Raw genomic sequence first — 19,844 nt, forward strand, 5'->3', positions numbered from 1 at the left:
TTAAAAAATGAGCTAGTCAGGTTAGAGACAATATTTTTTACTGTAACCTGACTTGCACCATTCTTTGGCGCACATCCCCCAGTCTTCCCTTCACGTCCACTGCCCGGTTCCCGTCATTTATTTTGACGCTAACAAGGGCGCAGCAACGGCTACTGTCATTCCATAAATAAGGCGCCCAGCTGGTGCGTTGGAATGGCGGTAGCCCCCGTTAAACTTTTTGACACAAATCTGCGCTAGCGCAGGTTTGCGCCATAAAGTATAAATATAGGCCAAAGACTCTAAACTAAAATTTGAGCTCCCTGACTGGGGTGCTGTTTAACATTTACCACCATATGAGCAGGGCTTTCACAGGAACATCTACCCCTTTCTGTAGCCCTACAACATCTGGGCCCACTACACCTACCTCAGCCACAGAAAGGGAGGCCCTGGCGAAAGTAAAAACTCCTGCAACCATCTCAGTCCCTGCAATTGTCAAACCTCCCCCAACCAGGAGGGGGCATTCTTCTGCATAACTAGTAGAGGATGACAAGACCTCCACCAGCACCAGCAAAAGATGAAGAACATAATTTGCTCCAGTGTCTGACTACCGTTCCTTCTGTGGACTAGATTCTGGACATATTTATCTTGTAGATGCCACTTGTATTTTGTACATTGGACTTCAAACAAATTTGACTCTTAAATAATGGTTTAATTCACCATGATTGATTCTTTCTCTGTTTTCCGCTTTGTTATTTGGTTTTCATCCTGTATCAGCTTATTTGTGTTTGGAAAATAAATTTAAAAAACACAAAGTCAAGGTGTGGTATTTACTTTTTTCTTTCTTCCTTTCATCATTATTTTAAAAATGCAAATAAAATGTAACCATAAAATGTTATATTTCGGCAATGTTTCTCCCATGTTCAAAAAAGTCAAATATACCAAACACTACAAATCTTAGACCCATATTTATGAAATTTTTGCGCCACCTTAGCTTCATTTATTTTTACTAAAGCGGTGCTAACTAAACTCCATATTTATATTTTGATGCTAGGCTTGTCTAGCACGAGTAAGCAGCATTTTTAGGCTGAGCCAACTCACCTTGCGTCAATGAGATGCGAAGTAGGTGTTCCCTTCCTAAAAATGACGCTAGTCCCCAGCGCCATATTTAAATCCCAAAGCAGAAACGATGTGCAACTGGGATGTAGGCCTTAATAATGGCTCTAAGGGGGTCATTCTGACCCTGCCAACGACCGCTGAAGCACCGCCAACAGGCTGGCGGTGCTTCCTGGGCCATTCTGACCGCAGCAGTAAAGCCGCGGTCAGAAAAGGGGAAGTAGCGGTTTCCCGCCGGTTTACCCCTGGCCCAGGGAATCCTCCATGGGGATTCCGACCCCCTTCCCGCCATCCTGTTCCTGGCGGTTTTTACCGCCAGGAACAGGATTGCGGGAACGGGTGTCGTGGGGCCCCCTAACAGGGCCCCACAAACATTTTCAGTGTCTGCTTTGCAGACACTGAAAATCACGACAGGTGCCACTGCACCCGTCGCACCCCTGCAAATCCGCCGGCTCCATTCGGAGCCGGCTTCCTCTTTGCAGGGGCTTTCCCGCTGGGCCGGCGGGCGATCTTTTGGAATGACCCCCTAAGTCTGTTTAGCCCCATTATTTCACACCTGGTCAGACCAGGCATTAGAGTGCAGGTAGGCCCATTTCCATGGGGAAACACCATAAAATGGGCACATAGATGCCCACCCCAACCCCCAGCAACACCACCACCCACAACACAGGGACACTACAGGAGGAGGGAGCCCATCCTAATTAAGTTGCAAGTAAGTGTTTGTGTATGTGTTTGGTGTGCTATTGGGGCCCCTTACATGGGGCCCCCTGCCTGGCACTGGGTATGTAGGGCTTGCCCAAGGGGCACTGGTATCTGTGGTGAGCATTTGGCTAGTGGTAATGACACCTGCCTATACTTAGACAGGAGTCATTTTTTGGCTGCTTGTGCATAAAAAAATGACACTAGGCTGACTAGCGGCAGTTATTTTCATGCTAACCAGCCTAATGTAATTTCGGACACACTAACACCAATTCCCTTAACGCCATCCTTCTCTGGCTAGCATCTTTTTTTGAGACGCTAGCCATTCCTTAGCACCATTGTGCGTTATTTTATAAATTTAGTGCAGGAATGGTGTTAGGGAATGGCGTTAAAAAAAATGGTGTACAACTGCGTTAGCACAGCTGTGTACCATTTTTCATTAATGTGGTCCTTACTGTATTAATTTTAATACATTAGTAAGTAAGAATAGTTTGTCAAATAAAAAAAATTGAACTCATGCATAAACAAAATAGTCCATGACATTTATGTTTTTACAGTTCCAGACCTTGACACCATGGAAAAATGGGATATAGTCATAAAACAGACTCAATAGGTAAACGTTTATTGATTCATGTCATCAGCGGGAGCCAGACCTCCTGCCTCCCAATAGGAGTCCTACATCAATAACACCAATAGTCAAAATCACGGCAGTACACAATTTTGTGACCACAGGATCCTTCTAATACACTGTGGCAGGATCTGGTGGCATGTCATAACCAGCTTTAAGTAGTGTGGTGCAAACATTGTTTCCACAATGATGAGACACATCAACAGCTTCATACACTTAACACGAAATGTGAATTTTGCAAATGTGAAGGGAGATTAGTATGCTGTGGGTTGACTTACAAATGAGGTTAGAGAAAGTTAAGAAGCACATATTCGGTGGTGGCAACATTCATAAGAAAACAAGTCCCCTGCCATCTCATACACTTCCATTCAATCACTGTGCAAGTTGTCTTTGTACAAGATATGTACATCCAAAGTGTGAGCGTTTCTCACAGGATTGACCTTATGTTCCCTTTGTACTTTGCAACAGCAACATATAACAACAGATGTCACAACTTTGAAATATACAAATGAAGGAGACATGATGAAGTATTCTGAAACAGAATAACAAGTAAAAAATAATGAATTTACATGACAAAATAGACACAGTACAAATGACAAATAATGAGGAAAATATAACGTTAGGTAAAGGTATGCTTACACTCATGTGAAGAAGTTGTCAGTATTACCTTGACATATGTCACTCCCTTCCTTTTCATTACTATCATCTTCATTTGGCATTTCGTCATCCTCACCTTGTGGCTAATCGTCGTCACCATTCTCTGCAATGTATGGGATATTACATCATGGAGCTATGTTGCACAACATCCATCAATCAATGGTGATTTTGCACACATTTACATGTCTTATCCAGACTGTTAAATCTGGCCTTTACTCGCCCAAAAGTCCATTGCACTGACCTCTGTGTTCTTTCATAGGCCTCAATAAAGCAGACTTCCCCTGGCGTTGTAGGATTCCTCAGTGGTGCTAACAACCATGGTCAGTTAGGATAAGCTGAGTCTTCTAAATGAAATAAAAATATATTGAGCAAAATATCTAATCACCTTGTACATTCTTAAATTAAAAATTAACCAAAAAAATATAATGACAGAGAGTGCTTGAAGTTATGACATTTGCAGGGATTTGCTGCTGTTCTGTGGTGCAAAGTAATCATGTGTTGAGCCTGGACAATGGGCATCCACTCTTGCAATGTACAAATCAGGTAATTAGACAACTTGCACATTGATTGAATGGAAGTTCTTCCGATTGCGGTAGACCTGTTCCCTGGTTTGAGGTAGCATTGAGGCAATATGTGTGCCATCAATTGCTCCAACTACATGTGGCATGTCACCCACAGCATAAACATTTCTCTTCACATTTTCAAAATCCTCATTTTGTGGAAACTGGATGAAGTTGTTGATGTGTCTCATTATTGAAGAAAGGACTTCTTGCAGCATGCCACTGAAAGTTGGTTGCGACATGCCCCCAGATACTGCCACAGTGTAGTGGAAGGTTCCTGTGACCACAAAATGGAGTCTGCCATGATTTTCACTATTGGTGCTATTGATGTGGAATTACTGTTGTGAGGCAAAAGCTCTGGCTCCAACTGATAACATAAATCAAGAAGTTCTCCTATTCATTCTGAATGTTTTGATGATATCACTTTCTTCCACAGTGGTAACGTCTGGAAATAGTTTAAATACTTGAGGCTGTCATCTTCTACCTTTCACTAGGTTCATATGTCTACATTTAAGAGAAAGGAGAAATATTCTGTGAAACGGGCAAGCACTTTTGAGTTAAATGAAGTGTAATGAATAACAGAAAATGCACTATAAAAAAGGAAATCTGAGATTGATACATGTATGAAATGTTTTAAAATTAAAGGTGACATTGAAGGTACATTTCTTGCAAACCGACTTGTTGTATTGTGCAGTGCACTTGCTAAATTTTATTAGACTTATGGATTTCAAATAATGCATATGTATCTGATTTGGTAGCTCTGGGAACATGATTAAACACACCTGTGTAGACACATTTTGAGTTTTGGATCAATGTGACTTCTTGTGTAAGTGTCCAGTAGCATGAAGGCAGCCTGGACCAAACTGGTGAACGTAAAAAAATATACTGGTGTGTTTCTTTAAATTTCTTAAACTACTACATTACACACATATGCTTTGGACATTATGGTACTGTGGCTTGCACATTATTATTTTTTTAATGCATGCATCCACAGCTAATGTAAGTAGGCAATTCCAATGGAAGCAGTCACTTACCTTCGGTTATGGTGACAACATGGTTGATTTTCATCATGGTCCAGTAGCATCATCAAAGGTAGGACTTGCACGATCCGGTTCATGTTGGCAAGAAAAGTGAAAAGTAGAAAAAAAGGTCAATGTCAACCTTATGTGACTTCGATTCTGCCAAATCAGGTGTGCAGGTTTAACCTCCACATTTACATCAGTGGGAAGGCATCTCTTGATTGGCCTGGTGGTAAAAACTTTCTGTGGTTCCGCCGCCAACTGCTTTTGATTATTGTGCCATCGACGTGGGTGTAAAATTATGGCGTTGACAGTGGTTCGCCGAAAGATTTAAATACACGGGCCTGCCTGCATCTCAATGAAGCAAGTGGATTGCCTAGTCGGCAGGTGGATTATCCGATGGAAAAACAACGTTAGTACTAATTCTGCCAAGATCTAAATCAGGCCCTTGGTTCCTTTCCCAAAGGCTATTAATCTAGCCACATTTGCTTTTCAGTCAGGAAATCATTTGTGGTATACAGGTGGTATGAAAAGCCTTACACTTACACAACATAAAATAACATAATACACATAATATGACGTAATGTAAAATTTAATAAAACGTAATGTAATGTTAAACATAACATACCATAATATAAATTAAAAAATGTAGCACAACATAACGCACATAAAAAACAGACTTTGCTGTGCTTCAGTGAAATCCCCCACAAACAACTAAATACTTGCACCGATCCTTATATTTGTCAAATGTTAATGCAGCATGTTCTTTTTGCCATGGTTTAACAATAGCATCTTTCTAACTTTGAGAATCTTCACTGCTCTCACATGTGAAACTAGATACCTGAATCCAGATGTTAAAATACTTGTCTTTCTCTCAGTGATGGTTAAACCTAAGTGTCTTAAAGGCTCAACTATTTATTTTTTCGTACGTATAAATCAAAAATGGTATACTGGTGTGTGTTTATATAAAAGGTTAAATTGTGTGTTTCATAAACTGACAGTATACAATGATGGGAGACAATTGAATAAAATATCCTTCTCTCGTACAATGCCCTTAGATTAGCTATGTAGAGCTATTGTTACATTTGCAATTCTCCTCTGGTAATAGCGTGGAAAAAAGTAAGAAAGAACGATTTTTTGAAAAATGGTTATTACCCTGTCTCTATGTTGCATGGTTCCCCTTTAGAGATGATCCAGCACGTCAACAATCCATTTAAGCTTAGGACATGTAAAATTACAGTGATCACGCTATCCTGAATATTAAACAGGTAATCTATTTCTTGTGAAGGCGCTAAGTGGTTATATGTATTCATGAGTCATACCATGATATCCAAAAAAATCCATTCCATTCCATTTGCATTCCAGTTATTCTAGAGGAATGTCTGCCAATGCGTAAGCGATTCAAAACCGAGTACAGAACACAAGATCACCCGCCTCACAAGCCAGGTGAAAGAAAGAAAAAGACACAATATCATTTACAAATGCTATTCGGACGAGAAATTATCATGCATGGTAAAGCAGATGTGCCTTCCACCCCTGTTTTAATTATTATTAGGAGAAAAAGGGTATAATAGCTGTACAAAATTCAGACAGTTCAGAAACATACACATGTAATCAGCTAATACAGACTCGCACATTGGGCATCTGGAGTGGCCCCACATTTTCACCTTCTGAAGCCTATCTGGTGATTAGTAAAGCCTGTGGGTCACTTTAAATTGTTGCAGTTGCAAGATGGAGCACTGAAATGGAGAATTACCAATGTTTAAAGCTATGTTACTGTCGCTCGGCGTCACAATCTGCCCCAATTTATAAGCTCCTTTTTACGAGTTTTTATCGACCTTACTCCAAAAAACATTAAAGAGAAATTGATATATCTGGTCAGTGTGTCTCTTTTGTCAACAAACATCTCAGTCAGCGGTATCAAGCTGATAATGTGATTTATCATCCCAATTTTGTTCAAATTATATCTGATACACATATATTTAAAACAATTCTGTTTATGTGCAAGTCCTGTTACCCCTTGTCTTCTCCACACCTCTCGAAGAGAATCATGAAAGATTTCAGCAAATGCCAAGGGATCTTCATAACAGTGTGTAAGAATAGATATCTGGGACTTCTTATTTATGTTTGAGTGCACTCTATATTAAATAAGCAGTCTTGTCAACCATACATTTCACCCGCTTGAAGTATCCTAGATCAAAATGTTGAGGCAGTGCATCATTAGTGGCAATACCAAAACCAGTCTGGCACATGGATTGGTACAGCCCTATATTGCATTCTGATATTAAGAATGCCAATTTTTTAAGCATAGCAGTGGCCCAGTAATAATATTTAAGGTCTGGTAGCACCCAGCCACCTTTTTATTTTAAAAAACCCTATGCTTTACAGGTTCTTTGATAATTCCATATGAATTGTACTGTTGCAGAAGCTATTTTCTGAAAAAAAGAATTTGCTACGGATATAGGGATGGATCGAAAAAGATGTATGAATTTGGGTAGTATGGTAACATGTACAATATTACACCTTTCTACCATTGTTAACGATAATTTCCTGCTGACATGAAATTTCTGCATGCTTTCCTGCTGCAAAGGCTTGTTATTTTTTTCAATGATATCCTTGACCCTTGTGCATAGTTTAAAACTAAGATAATTTGCTCCCTTGACAATGTGGTGATCTTTTTTGTATTCTTTACAATGTTCATGCCTTTTGGTTTTCTAATTTTTTAGACTGTAGCCAGATATACCACCAAACTCTTCAGCTGCACTCCCAATTATTTCCTTAGTTTGTAGGACTTTAGGAGAATATTTTGCCACATCATCTACATCTACAGATAGTTTTACCTATACCTCAATAAAATTCATAGTTTGAAGATAAAGGTTATTAAATATCCTTCTGATGTATGGTTCCAGCTAAATTCCACCAGTGGGTGCTCATTTAAGTTAGACTCCCGCTCACACCTTGTAAAGTTCACCTGAACAATGCGAGGCTCCACAACATGGGCATGCAAGTGCAAATGAGATGTGCTGGCCCCTGGTGGAATTAGCACTGTGGACTCAAGAGAGGTGCGTTAATTTGGGAAATGCTGAGTATTGTGCTGGTCAAATGTAAAAGCTCTCTTATTAAGTGGTTGTGGTCAGGGGCACAGTAACTGGAGACAGACATGTCACATGATGGATGTACTGGTCTAAATGTTCTGATCAGCAAAGTGGATACAGCTACTTGTCTGGGATTGGTTGTAAAATAGTTCTCACTTCTTAGTTAATCGCACATGAATGATCATATTTACAGCAGCCCATGCTCTAGCTCTGTCTCTTGGTCCACTCTTCATAAATCTTAACTTCTCCTTGACTCTACAGGATTTGACACTTAGGCCCATATTTATACTTTTTTAGCGCTGCATTTGCATAATTTTCGATACAAAAGCGGCACAAACTTACAAAATATAATTGTATTTTGTAAGTTTACGCCGCTTTTGCGTCAAAGCAATCCTGATTATCTTACCACACTGGTGCAGCCATGTACCTAAGATGGACCTCAGAGAATAAAAATGCAGATGCAACACCCAATTTGGCATTTAAATATAGTATACATTTACTTTTAAAAATCTGAATGTTTTAAAACTGTATGGGTTCACTCCTCTTTAATTTGTATTTTTCAAATCTAGATGACAGAGCAATTAAATAATAACGTGGGTCTCTGGAGATGAAGGACTGTTTGCAATACATTTAACTGAATTGTGTCACTCCTTCATTTCTTTCCACAACAGATTTGATGATGGTGATGTGCTGCCTAGTGACCTGATGAATATTGTTGCTGTGGAGTATTTGAATTTGTCACACCTTTCCCCAACTCCCTGATCTCATCCATTCATCAAACCTTTAACACTCTGCCCCCAGGCTGTGCGCTATATTGAGGTGTGACATATGATTTTACACCATAAATTCATCAGGCCCTTGTGGGGCAGATGTGGTGAAAGCATCACCATCTCATAGATTAATTTTCTAACCTCAACAACAGCCCACATGAGCCTCATTTACCCACCTGGGAATGAAAGGGATAACATTGTCATAGAGCAGGGTCAGAACAATGTCTCTTCCTTGAAAGGTAGTACTAGTGTGCACTATCTGGCCTCATTCACAAAGGTAAAGTTGCACTTCTGCTGTAAGTTCACTCTTGCAGTTTCACTGAACTAATATCATTTTACCAATAAGCATAGTTACCAAACTAGTAGTAATAACTAGTAGTGGTAAGTGTAACTCATTTTAAACTGAGAGGGATTACGTACTTCTTGCAAAGTTACTGACCTTAACATTACTGATGGAAAAGTTACTAGTTGTGACTTTACCTTTGTGAATAAGGCCCTCCTTGTGTTACACACAAAACCTATGTAGCACAGTGTAACCAAACCTTTTCCTCCTTAGTCCTGACTTCTGACATGGTGATTTTGTAAATTTAGTTGTATTCTTTTTTATAAATCAGACCCTGGATTGCTCAGAAGTTACTACTGCTAATTTTTGTAATGTGTTTTTTTTAGTGGTGGTCTGGTCTCAGACTTTGCTAACCCACTAACTGTGTGTTTTATTTCAATCTAGTTGCCTATGGTGGATAATCTTTCAGAATATTCTGACAGTTTGGAGCTCACCTCATTCTGAATTGATGGGAATGGGACCTCACTTTGTCATGTCTTCCATGTTAGTACAAGGACACTAATAACACCACCATTAATAAGAAGGCACTTTTGAAAAACCCTGCAATAAGGTTTGGGAAGATTGCAAGATGTGCCAGTGCTTTAGATAAGATTTAGATAAGAACTTAGCAGTGAAGTTGTCCTTTGGAAGGAGAGAGACTATTACTTATTTTTGTACTTTGGCAGAATCCTTAGTGATCAATTGGTTACAGATGGTAGGACAAGGGCAATAGCTACACTAACTACTTTACTATACAGAATCATTAATTGGAGGCTGGGTGCTGCCAAACTTCACCACGTAAAACAGAATTAAACTAACCACTTTTCAGTTTCCAGACAGTGCCACTCTGGTAGCCCTGTACAACTAATTACTGATCTGCAGGAAGAGGTAGTACCTACTGAAAAATACATAGATGAGAAGAGCCTTCAGGTAGGCAATGGGTACGCCGCAGATGATGTTGAAGGCCTTGGATTGGTACGGGGGGAGGCAGACTCTTTGGGTTCTGCCGGCGCAGAAGGATGAGGTCCATTTGAGGGCCTGGTCTTGGATTCCTGCTTCGCGAAGGCGGATTTTCAGGGTGTGGTGACAAACAGTGTCAAAGGCAGCCGAGACGTCTAGGAGGATTAGGGCTGATGTTTCTCAATTGTCAAGGTGGCTATGATGTCGTCTGTGGCTGCGAGGAGGGCGGTTTCGGTGCTGTGGTTACGTCTAAAGCCGGACTGGAAGGGGTCGAGGATGTTGTTGTTTTTGAGGTACCGAGTGAACTGAGTGTTGACGATTTTCTCAATGACTTTTGCCGGGAAAAGGAGCAGGGAGATGGTTAGGAAGTTTTTTAGGTCCGTGGGATCCGCTTTTGGTTTCTTGAGAAGGGAGGTTTTTTTTCGGCGTGTTTCCAGCTTTCCGGAAATCTTGCAGTTTCTAAGGAGATGTTGGTGACTCTCCGTAGGTGTGGAGCGATGGCTGTGTCTGCTTTATTAAAGATGTGGTGAGGGCAGGGTCTGATGCTGATCCAGAGTGGATGGAGTTCATGGTTTTGTGGGTTTCGTCGTCGCTGATGCTGGTCCAGGAGGTCAGTCGGCTGGGGCGGGTGGAGTTCGTAGAGGGCGGCATAGGGGTGTCCGAGGTATGAAGGGAGTTGAAGCTGTCGTGGATGTCAGTGATTTTCCGGTGGAAGGTGGTTGCTAGGGCATCGCATAGTTCTTGAGAGGGGGTGATGTCGTTGACAGTGGCGCTAGGGCTGGAGAGTTCTTTTACGATGTTGAAAAGTTCTTTGCAGTCGTGGGCATTGTTTTCTAGGCGGGTTTTGAAGGAGGATCTTTTTGCTAGTCTGATGAGTTGGTGGTGTTTGTGTGTAGCATCCTTGAGTGCCGTGTGGTTGTTTAGAGTGCGTTCGAGTAGCCATATTTGCTTGAGTTTTCGGCAGTGGCTTTTGGAGGCTTGGGGGTCGTCAGTGAACCAGGCGGCTTTTTTGTTGGAGGGTTTTCTGAGTGGAGTCAGGCGGTCGGTGCAGTCGTTGATCCATAGCTTGAGGTTGTGTGCGGCGGTGTCAGGGTCGGTGGGGTTGGGGGGCGGTTTCTGGGCTAGGGCGTTGATTAGTTGATCTTCAGTGATTTTGCCCCATCGTCGGCGGGGTGGTTGTTCGGTGAGGTGGTGTTCTGTTTGTTTCTTGAAGGTGAAATGGATGCAGTGGTGGTCAGTCCAGTATAGTTCGGTGGTGTGGTTGAAGGTGAAGTGGTTGCTTGTGGAGAAGATGGGGTCAAGAGGGTGCCCAGCTGTGCAGGTGGGTGTGTTGACGAGCTGTGTGAAACCGAGGTTGGCAAGGTTTTCGGTCAGGGTGGTGGAGTTGGTGTCATTGTTGTTTTCGAGGTGAAAGTTCAGGTCCCCAAGGAGGATGTAGTCCGTGGAGGCGAGTGCGTGGGTGCTGGCCAAGTCAGCAATGGCGTTGCCGAATGGTGCCCTGGGTCCTGGAGGTCTATAGATGAGTGTTCCTCTGAGCGTGGTGTTGGGGTCGGTGCGGACTTGAAAGTGTAGGAGTTCGGCGGCACAGAAGGAGTCGTCCAATGTGGTCTTGACTTCGAGGGTGGCTTTGTGGACGATGGCTATGCCTCCTCCGGTTCTGTTGGTGCGGTCTCGACGGGAGACTTTGTATCCTTCCGGGATGGCTATGGCGATGTTGGATGCTGAGGAGTCATTCCACCAGGTTTCGGTTAAAAAGGCCACGTCCGGGGTGGAGGAGTCGAGCAGGTCCCAGAGTTCAATGGCGTGCTTGAGTGCTGAGCAGGTGTTTTGGAGTATGCAGCAGAGGTGGTTGGTCTTGGTTCTAGGTGGTTTGTGGGCTCTGGTGCAGGTGAAGCTGCAGTTGTGGCAGGAGAAGGGTCCGTGCGTGCTCTTTGGGGATGCCTGGAAGCAGGTGGTGTTTTTGCCGGTGTTGAGTGCGCGGAGGGTATTGGCGTTGTAGCGGGTTCTGATGGGGTGGCTGTTGCTGGTGCCAGGGGTTCTGGTGCTGGGTGCGGTCCAGGTGCGGACGGGCGCAGATGGGCTTGCCTCTGGCGCGCCTCCTTCGCGCCAGCGGCACGCCCGCTCTGCTGAAGGGAGGGGGGAGGGAGGGAGGAGCAGCTGGGAGGCGGGTGGAGTGGGCGAATGGGAACGCGGGGGCGGGGAGCGGGAAAAAAGGAGCGGGAAACAGCAAAGCAAGGAGAACGGAGAGGCAAAAAGAGGAAAAGATGGAAAAAAGGATGGAAAAAGATGGAAAAATATGGATAGACAGAAAGGCAAAAAGAGTTGAAAAACGGAGTCAAAGGAAAGAAAGAAAGCAGAGAAGAGAGTCAAAAAAGGAGTGAAGGCTGAAGGGGCAGAGAGACACTCTAGTGGATCGGGTCCCGAAGGGCCTCAATCCCTAGACGCAGTGAGGGCGGAGAGGGGGAGACACAGGCACGGCTTGGTGGTGCTGTGCGTGTGGGGATTGTGCTACCTGCCCAAAATAGGTCAGTAGACACTTGTCCTAGCATGCAGCGACCGCCATTAGGAAGGGGGGGGAGCAGCTGGGAGGTGGGTGGAGTGGGCGAATGGGAGCGCGGGGTGGGGGAGCGGGAAAAAAAGGAGCGGGAAACGGCAAAGCAAGGAGAACGTAGAGGCAAAAAGAGGAAAAGATGGAAAAAAGATGGAAAAAGTTGGAAAAATATGGATAGAGCAGAAAAAAGAGGTGAAAAATTGAGTCAAAGGATAGAAAGAAAGCAGAGAAGAGAAGAGAGTCAAGAAAAGGAGTGAAGGCTGAAGGGGCAGAGAGACACTCTAGTGGATCGGGCCCGAAGGGCCTCGATCCCTAGACGCAGCGAGGGGGGGAGAGGGATAAATGGGCACGGCTTGGTGGTGCTGTGCACGTGGGGAGTGTGCTACCTGGCCAAAATAGGTCAGTAGACACTCGTCCTGCGCGCAGCGACCGCCATTAAGAAGGGAGAGGGGAGGGAGGAGCAGCTGGGAGGTGGGTGGAGTGGGCGAATGGGAGCGCGGGGGTTTGGGACCAGGAAAAGAGGAGCGGGAAACGGCAAAGCAAGGAGAACGGAGAAGCAAAAAGAGGAAAAGATGGAAAAAAGATGGAAAAAGATGGAAAAATATGGATAGAGCAGAAAGGCAAAAAGAGGTGAAAAACTGAGTCAAAGGATAGAAAGAAAGCAGAGAAGAGAGTCACAAAAAGGAGTGAAGGCTGAAGGGGCAGAGAGACACTCTAGTGGATCGGGTCCCGAAGGGCCTCGATCCCTAGATGCAGCGAGGGCGGGGAGGGGGAGACACGGGCACGGCTTGGTGCTGCTGTGCACGTGGGGAGGGTGCTACCTGGCCAAAATAGGTCAGTAGACACATTTATTTACATTTAATTAGTAATTTAGTAGCAAGTTGTGTGTTTTGGGGAATAGGGTTGGAAGTTACTTAAATTATTTTATTTTTACACCTTTTTTTCTAACATTTAAATATATGTACTAGGTGATTATTTGTTTATGAATTCATTATTTCATTATTTGTTAATTGTTTTGTTTAAGTATGAATTGTGATTTTTAATGTATATTTAATTTTTAAGAATTCAGAATTAATATTACACAGGTACATTAGCTGTAAAGTCATTCCATTTATATTTGTTAATCAATTTATTTTGAATAACTATTTAATTTCTAATTAATTATGTTATATTTTTTAATTGATTATTTGCAATTTTGTACTGGTTTTTAATTATTTGCGAATTCATTAATTTGTGTATATTTAATGACTTATTTACAATATATTTCACATTTACTTTTGGTTACAATGTTATTTCCTTTTCAATTCATATTTTAATAGTATTATTTTCATAATTAATTATATTCTTTGAGAGAGCAGTGATTTGTTATGGGTAGAAGAGATGGAAGTGCATTTTTAAATATTTGTTTATCTGCTAGAACATTGCTGTAGTTTTATTGTCCTACTACATTTTACTACAATGTAATCATTAATAATGTATGTTAGTTTTTTAAATGTTTGTTTAGAAATAATTAAGATTTGGACTATAATATGTTACCCTTCCTAAGTACAGCACTTTCCAGCTTTTACTTACAATGGAGTAAGAATAGTAAAGGTAACACCTCCAGAGCCCAACGCTTTCCTTACTGTTTTTTGATTGGAGTGGGAATAGTAAATCTAACCCATACAAAATCCAACACTTTCCCACTGTTGTTTAGGTTAGAATGGGGAAAGATTGGTGTGGGAATAGTAAATCACCCCCTGCAAAATTCAACACGTTTCCTGCTTTTGGTATTTTGGAATGTGAATAATAAACCTAATTCTTCCAAACTTAAATGTTTTCCTATATTTGCTTATTTTTGACTTTGAGTCTTTAATCTGAATCCTTTGAAGTCCACCAGTTTTGCTAGGTTTTTTATTTTAGATTGTAAGGTATTTTTTTTTAAATGTGTGTATTTTTAATGTTGATAATATTTCTCCAAAAATGTATTTGATTTTTACCTTTTAAAAATGTGTATATTTTTTAATTAATTCTGGTAAACGTCATTGGTAAAATATGTTTGTAATTTACTAGTAATATGAATGCATTTTAAAACCTGTATTTTTTCATTGTGTTTTAAAAATATATGTATTTTGTTTTTGTATTTATGTATTGAGTAAAAATTCATTTGTACATGGATATAACATTTTGAATTTGGTAGACATATTATCTTTCTATGTATAGCTTAGTTAATTTTTACTTTTAAATTATTATTCATACTTATAGATGAATGTATTTTAAAATATTTTTAATTATTGTTTTGAAGTTTTAAATATCTCATTTGTACTTTTTATATACAGTAGGTTGCTTATAATACTATATTTTTTACAATTTCGATATTCTTATATTTTTTGGAGATAATCCGCCCTATTAAACTTTTGTCAAAATAGCTCATCTCATGATATGGTTGTTCATGATATTTTGTCATACAGTCATTCTGACAGCTTAACATCAAAGACTGAAGTCCAAATGTTTCAACCATACGGAAGCAAGAAAGCGATACAGGAACTTTGGCAACATCATGGTATTTCAAGGAAACTGTTGACATTTTAAAGGTGCCTATGTTAATTTGTGTATGCTTCATTGTTTATATGTCTTTTCAAGCTGCAAGACTGCAACATCTTTCAGATTGAATACCTAATCTGACCTTCTGGAGGATTGAGGTGATCCCTGACCTTCTGGAGGTGATCCCTGAATACCGATGAAAGGGTTAAGAGGTTCGTAAGAATGGAGGACACTATCATAGTCATATGGTGCTCATTTAATTAAGCAATTGTTTATGGCAAATAAATAGTAATACATATAACAAGCAGTATAAAAATTAATACAAGAATGTGTTTACCACAATGTCATTTATACTGCTCAACCACCAACACATAATGCCATTAGTCATTATTATTGCCGATGCTGATCTTATTTCAGAAAGTGAATTAAATGTTCCTAACTTTCTTAAGTGAACAATCAATGTCCTAACAGACATATTGACTTACCAAACTCCAGCAACATTGTAGTTTCTAATTCATTGTATCATTAAAGCATTCAAGTACTATGCAGTGTTTAAATTCTTCAACTGAAGTAGTGAATTTTTAGACATTGGAGAACAGAACACAATGTATGCTGCTGTTTCCTCAATTCTAATAGTATTTAGTAGATGTTTACAAAAATAGCCATGAATGTGTTAACGAAGGTAGTAGAAAAATATCAAATTGAGATTTAATGACTAATGCCTTTGCCAACAGTGGCACCACATACTCTAGCTATTGAATTTAGAGACTCCCTTAGACAGCTTTCCCATCCTCAGATTTATTAAAGCTTTGTTTTCATACTGAACACTTCAGGTGATTATAACAACCTAAATGGTACACCATCATCAATTTGGTGGATGCCCATATGTAACTAAACCCAATTAAGCTTAACTGATCCCTTACATACTTTATCAATTTAATATTCCTACTCCCTCCCATATTGTATAACTTGATGTATGCCTTCACCAATCCTAACAAGCTAACCAGAACAGACAAGCTCTGCTAGAGACACCAGTGCAAGTGGATACCAATAACCCTCATGGGAGAACCTGGGATATTAATCCGTTGAAACTCCCAGTGAGCCCTCATATCATGACACCCTTATCCATCATTGCCATTGGGTGTGTATAGTGGCCAGCACATCAGTACACCAAAATGGAGGCTCCTAGAAGACTGGAGCTGCAACTATGTTCTAGGTCTTGCGAGGTATCTTTCCCTACCAGAGATGTTATGAAAGTTTTGTCTTTCATACTGACTACAGTCACTTTATGCGTGGCTCTATAGACATCACGCCTAAAGCAGACAATTTACTTGACCTCAAGTTCTTCTTCAGGAGTGGTCGTGTCCTGCTAAATACTTCCCCGGTAGAATGCAAACTATTATTTTAGCCAGCCAGGACTCTTGTCCATTCTGCCACCATGCACATGCTTCAATTTACAACCTTCAGTCTCAAATTAACAGTCTCTAGGTTCAGCTAAGATTGTGGAAAGGAAAATAAATCAACAAGGTAAGTGTTTTGTGTTCAAAATGCACAAAGAATCCAAATGAAATATGTAAGTATCCCTAGAATACATTTCATTTTCAGCTCAAAAGCAAAAACAAAAATACAACTTGTTTTATGATCCAGGCTCTGTGTCATTAACAAAGGCACCATCCTAGTAAAGAAATCAGTGTTACATTGGACATTATCCATTCTATGACTCTGTGCCGCTCACTGAAAGAGCTTTCGGTAGAACTAAAGGACAAACAAAAATTCAGAAAAAAATGTGAGACCAACCAAAAAACAGGGAGCCTTTGTAGTGACACTCACATACTTTGGAAACACCACTTGAAGCATGCCCTTCTCAATCCCTTCATAGGTATGGAGAAAAAAGATGAATAATCTTGTTATTATGTTACACAATATTCTGTTACACAATATTTAATCAGGTTTTGAAGTATTGACATGATGATGTCTTGTTGCATCCTTATTTTAGCTATTTGGAGAGCATTATATTTTGAGAACTGCCTTTTTTAAAGAGACACAACACCAATTACTGGATGATATAATGTTCGGTACACAATCCAACCCAGAAGATTCCAAGGCATGTCCTCTTACTCATTGCCTTATCATGGCAAGTCTAAAACCCATGGACCTAACACATGGAGACCATGCCAGAATGGAAGGTAAGTTGAATCCATGCTGCTTTTGCAAGGCCTATGCACTGGAACTTCAGGTTAGTGATTTCTTCTTTGATAGATACTTAGTACCTCTACCAGTACATCGCTCAAGTGTGTAATTTCCAGAGTACTCCTTAATGAAAGATCTCCTAATATGATAAGCCCTAATATATGCTTTGCAGTAGCGTCAATAGATTTAAAAAATGTAATCTCTACTGACACCAAAGATCAATTGTTGGTAATCTCCCAGATTACCATACAGAACAGCTGATTGGGCTCTACAGACTTGTAGCACTGGTGATACGGGTCTTTCCCATATTGCCTTGCAAAGTGTACTGTGACTTCAGATTGCTCTGATAATAGGGCAGTCCTTCAGAATTCTGCCTGTCCCATTTAGTATCTGTACTTGGCGTTATTCATAAAAAAGCAATGTCTATCACTTTTTCAAGTAAAGTATCATTGAGTCTCAAATAGCTTTATAATTATTTATGCAGACCAAGGGCCATGACCTTAGTTTTATAGAAGTTTAGAAGTTCTTAGGATAATCCTTCCAAATACTTATTGGTAATCATAATTTAGAATAATAAGTGATAAGGGAAAGTATCATAGAAACAGGGAATTTTAAACATTGACATTTAAATTAACCAGCTCTACTGGAGCTGTAGCACAGAATTGCATGGGAGAGTAACAAACCATAGATACCTCAGGTTATTAAATCTGACTTTAAAAGAACTCTGAGTATCTTGTCTAAAACAGGACCCCTCTCACATTTTTACTTAGTGGTCTAAATAGCTTCATCCAGAATTAATAGTGCAGGCAACATGGTTGAATATTGAAGTGAAATAAATAATTCCCATCCTCCATAGTGATTGATCTCAGATTATCGCCGGCATGTAAACATAAACAGTGTGGATACCAGCTGTCTTCTTTTACCTGCGATTATGGAAATACAATACATTTCTTACATCCATGTGTAATAGGTTGCCAATGAGTGTATACATTTTTAACTTTGGATCACTATCAGGACAGATCATAGCTGCTGAACCTAACCAAGCTTCTATTTTTGAACATTTTTCCGATATACCTTGCATAGTGTAAAGGCCTCATTCATTCCCCTAGCTTCACCCAAAGGTTTACTTTTAAAAAGTTGACAATTGTCATTGTACTGGGGCTTTTCCTTGATTTTACATGAGTTTAGATCAAAGTATAGTAGTATGACATCTAAATTTTCACCAAAAAATGATTCCAAAATTGTTAGTATCTGCTTGTGGATTAAGGACATAGGATTCTGATGAATGCTATTATGACTGTTCACCTTTTTGCTGTTGTCTGTCAGGCGGACTGACATGATTTGTGATACCTTCATTGTTCTAAATATGCAGAACAAGAGGATCCACATTAAATACTTAGGGCTAGAATAAGAGACCCACAGCCTTTTTTAATCTACCTTACCCTGAATCAAATATTCCAATGCATTCCAATGCTAATATTTAGTAAATTATAAAAAATACGACACTTGTGTTTTTCTGAATTTGAAGTTGTGTATGGAGGGATATAGTTCTGCCATGGCATACACGGAAACCAATTTCTTTTGATGAAAGGGCCAATTGGCATTAACATGGGTGAATGCTTTAAATAGTATTGAAAGTGAATATATTCCTAGAACTATATCTTCTTTTCCATGATTTCTGTAAATTCTCGAATGCGTTAATATGTGATATGAATATCGCCAGCGACAACTGTAAAACACCTGATATTATGGTGAACAGTTCTGCTGAAATTAATTAGTAAGACATCCAATTAATCTAAGGAATGTGATTCTCTATTGTGTTTTAGTCATCTATTGTATTCTTTCAGAAAATATACTGTATTACCTAACTGAAAGGTGAGATAGATGTGGTGTCATCCATTAGAATTAGTTTAAACAATTGTTGTTTTGAAATTTAAATCATGTTCACCTGTATGGCCAGGACCAGTTAAGGATTCCCTTTACGCTTGGGATTTTATGATGAATGTCATAAAACTCTGGTTACAAAATAGGGCAATAAACCAGGTTTCTTGGATAACACAAATTTGCTGCCTCATAATGGCCTCCTTCCTTACCAGTCCTTTAATGTTCCATGATAAAATGCTTAATTTAGATGGAAATTGTTGATGATCTTTTACATTTATCATTAAGGACTGGTTATCTGTGACACCCTGAATGAATACTTTAGTTAAAAACAAATCTTTTTAATGTGCGTTTTGTACTTAAACCAAACATAAACAATAATCACACCCTCCCTGGTTGTTGACACGAGCACGTGTTGCAGGAGTACATGGCAGCAATCATGGCTAATGAAGTGTCAGGTTTCACAACATAAACAGTTCAGTTCCTAATCCATCAATGTTTTGTCGTATCTCTCCTATCAGCCATTTTGTTCCAGGGTTTTCCATGTCTGGTACCAGAACATCAGTCTAGGTACTTCAAACGGGTGTTGAGGTCTCGGTCCCCCCACTTCACTCCTCTACATGTTCCCATATATCTATGTACTTTTTGGTGTCCCTGTTGCCCAATATATAGGTTCCTATGCCTGTCTGCACCACTCCATGTTTTCAGGCTTGCCAGGCTAATAGCTTCCCTGCTTTATCCATCTGCTCATAAACCCTGCTCTGTTTTGCCGTGTAGAGCAATCTGTCTTCCTGATGTAGCATCTGTCTGTACCTTTCTGTACGTTGGGTCAGCTGATCCACCAGGTCCAGGTCCAGGTCCAGAGCCATCCTGTACTTTGCACCCCCATATCTGCTC

Source organism: Pleurodeles waltl, chromosome 12 (genome assembly GCF_031143425.1).
Source record: "Pleurodeles waltl isolate 20211129_DDA chromosome 12, aPleWal1.hap1.20221129, whole genome shotgun sequence".
Classification (NCBI taxonomy): domain Eukaryota; kingdom Metazoa; phylum Chordata; class Amphibia; order Caudata; family Salamandridae; genus Pleurodeles; species Pleurodeles waltl.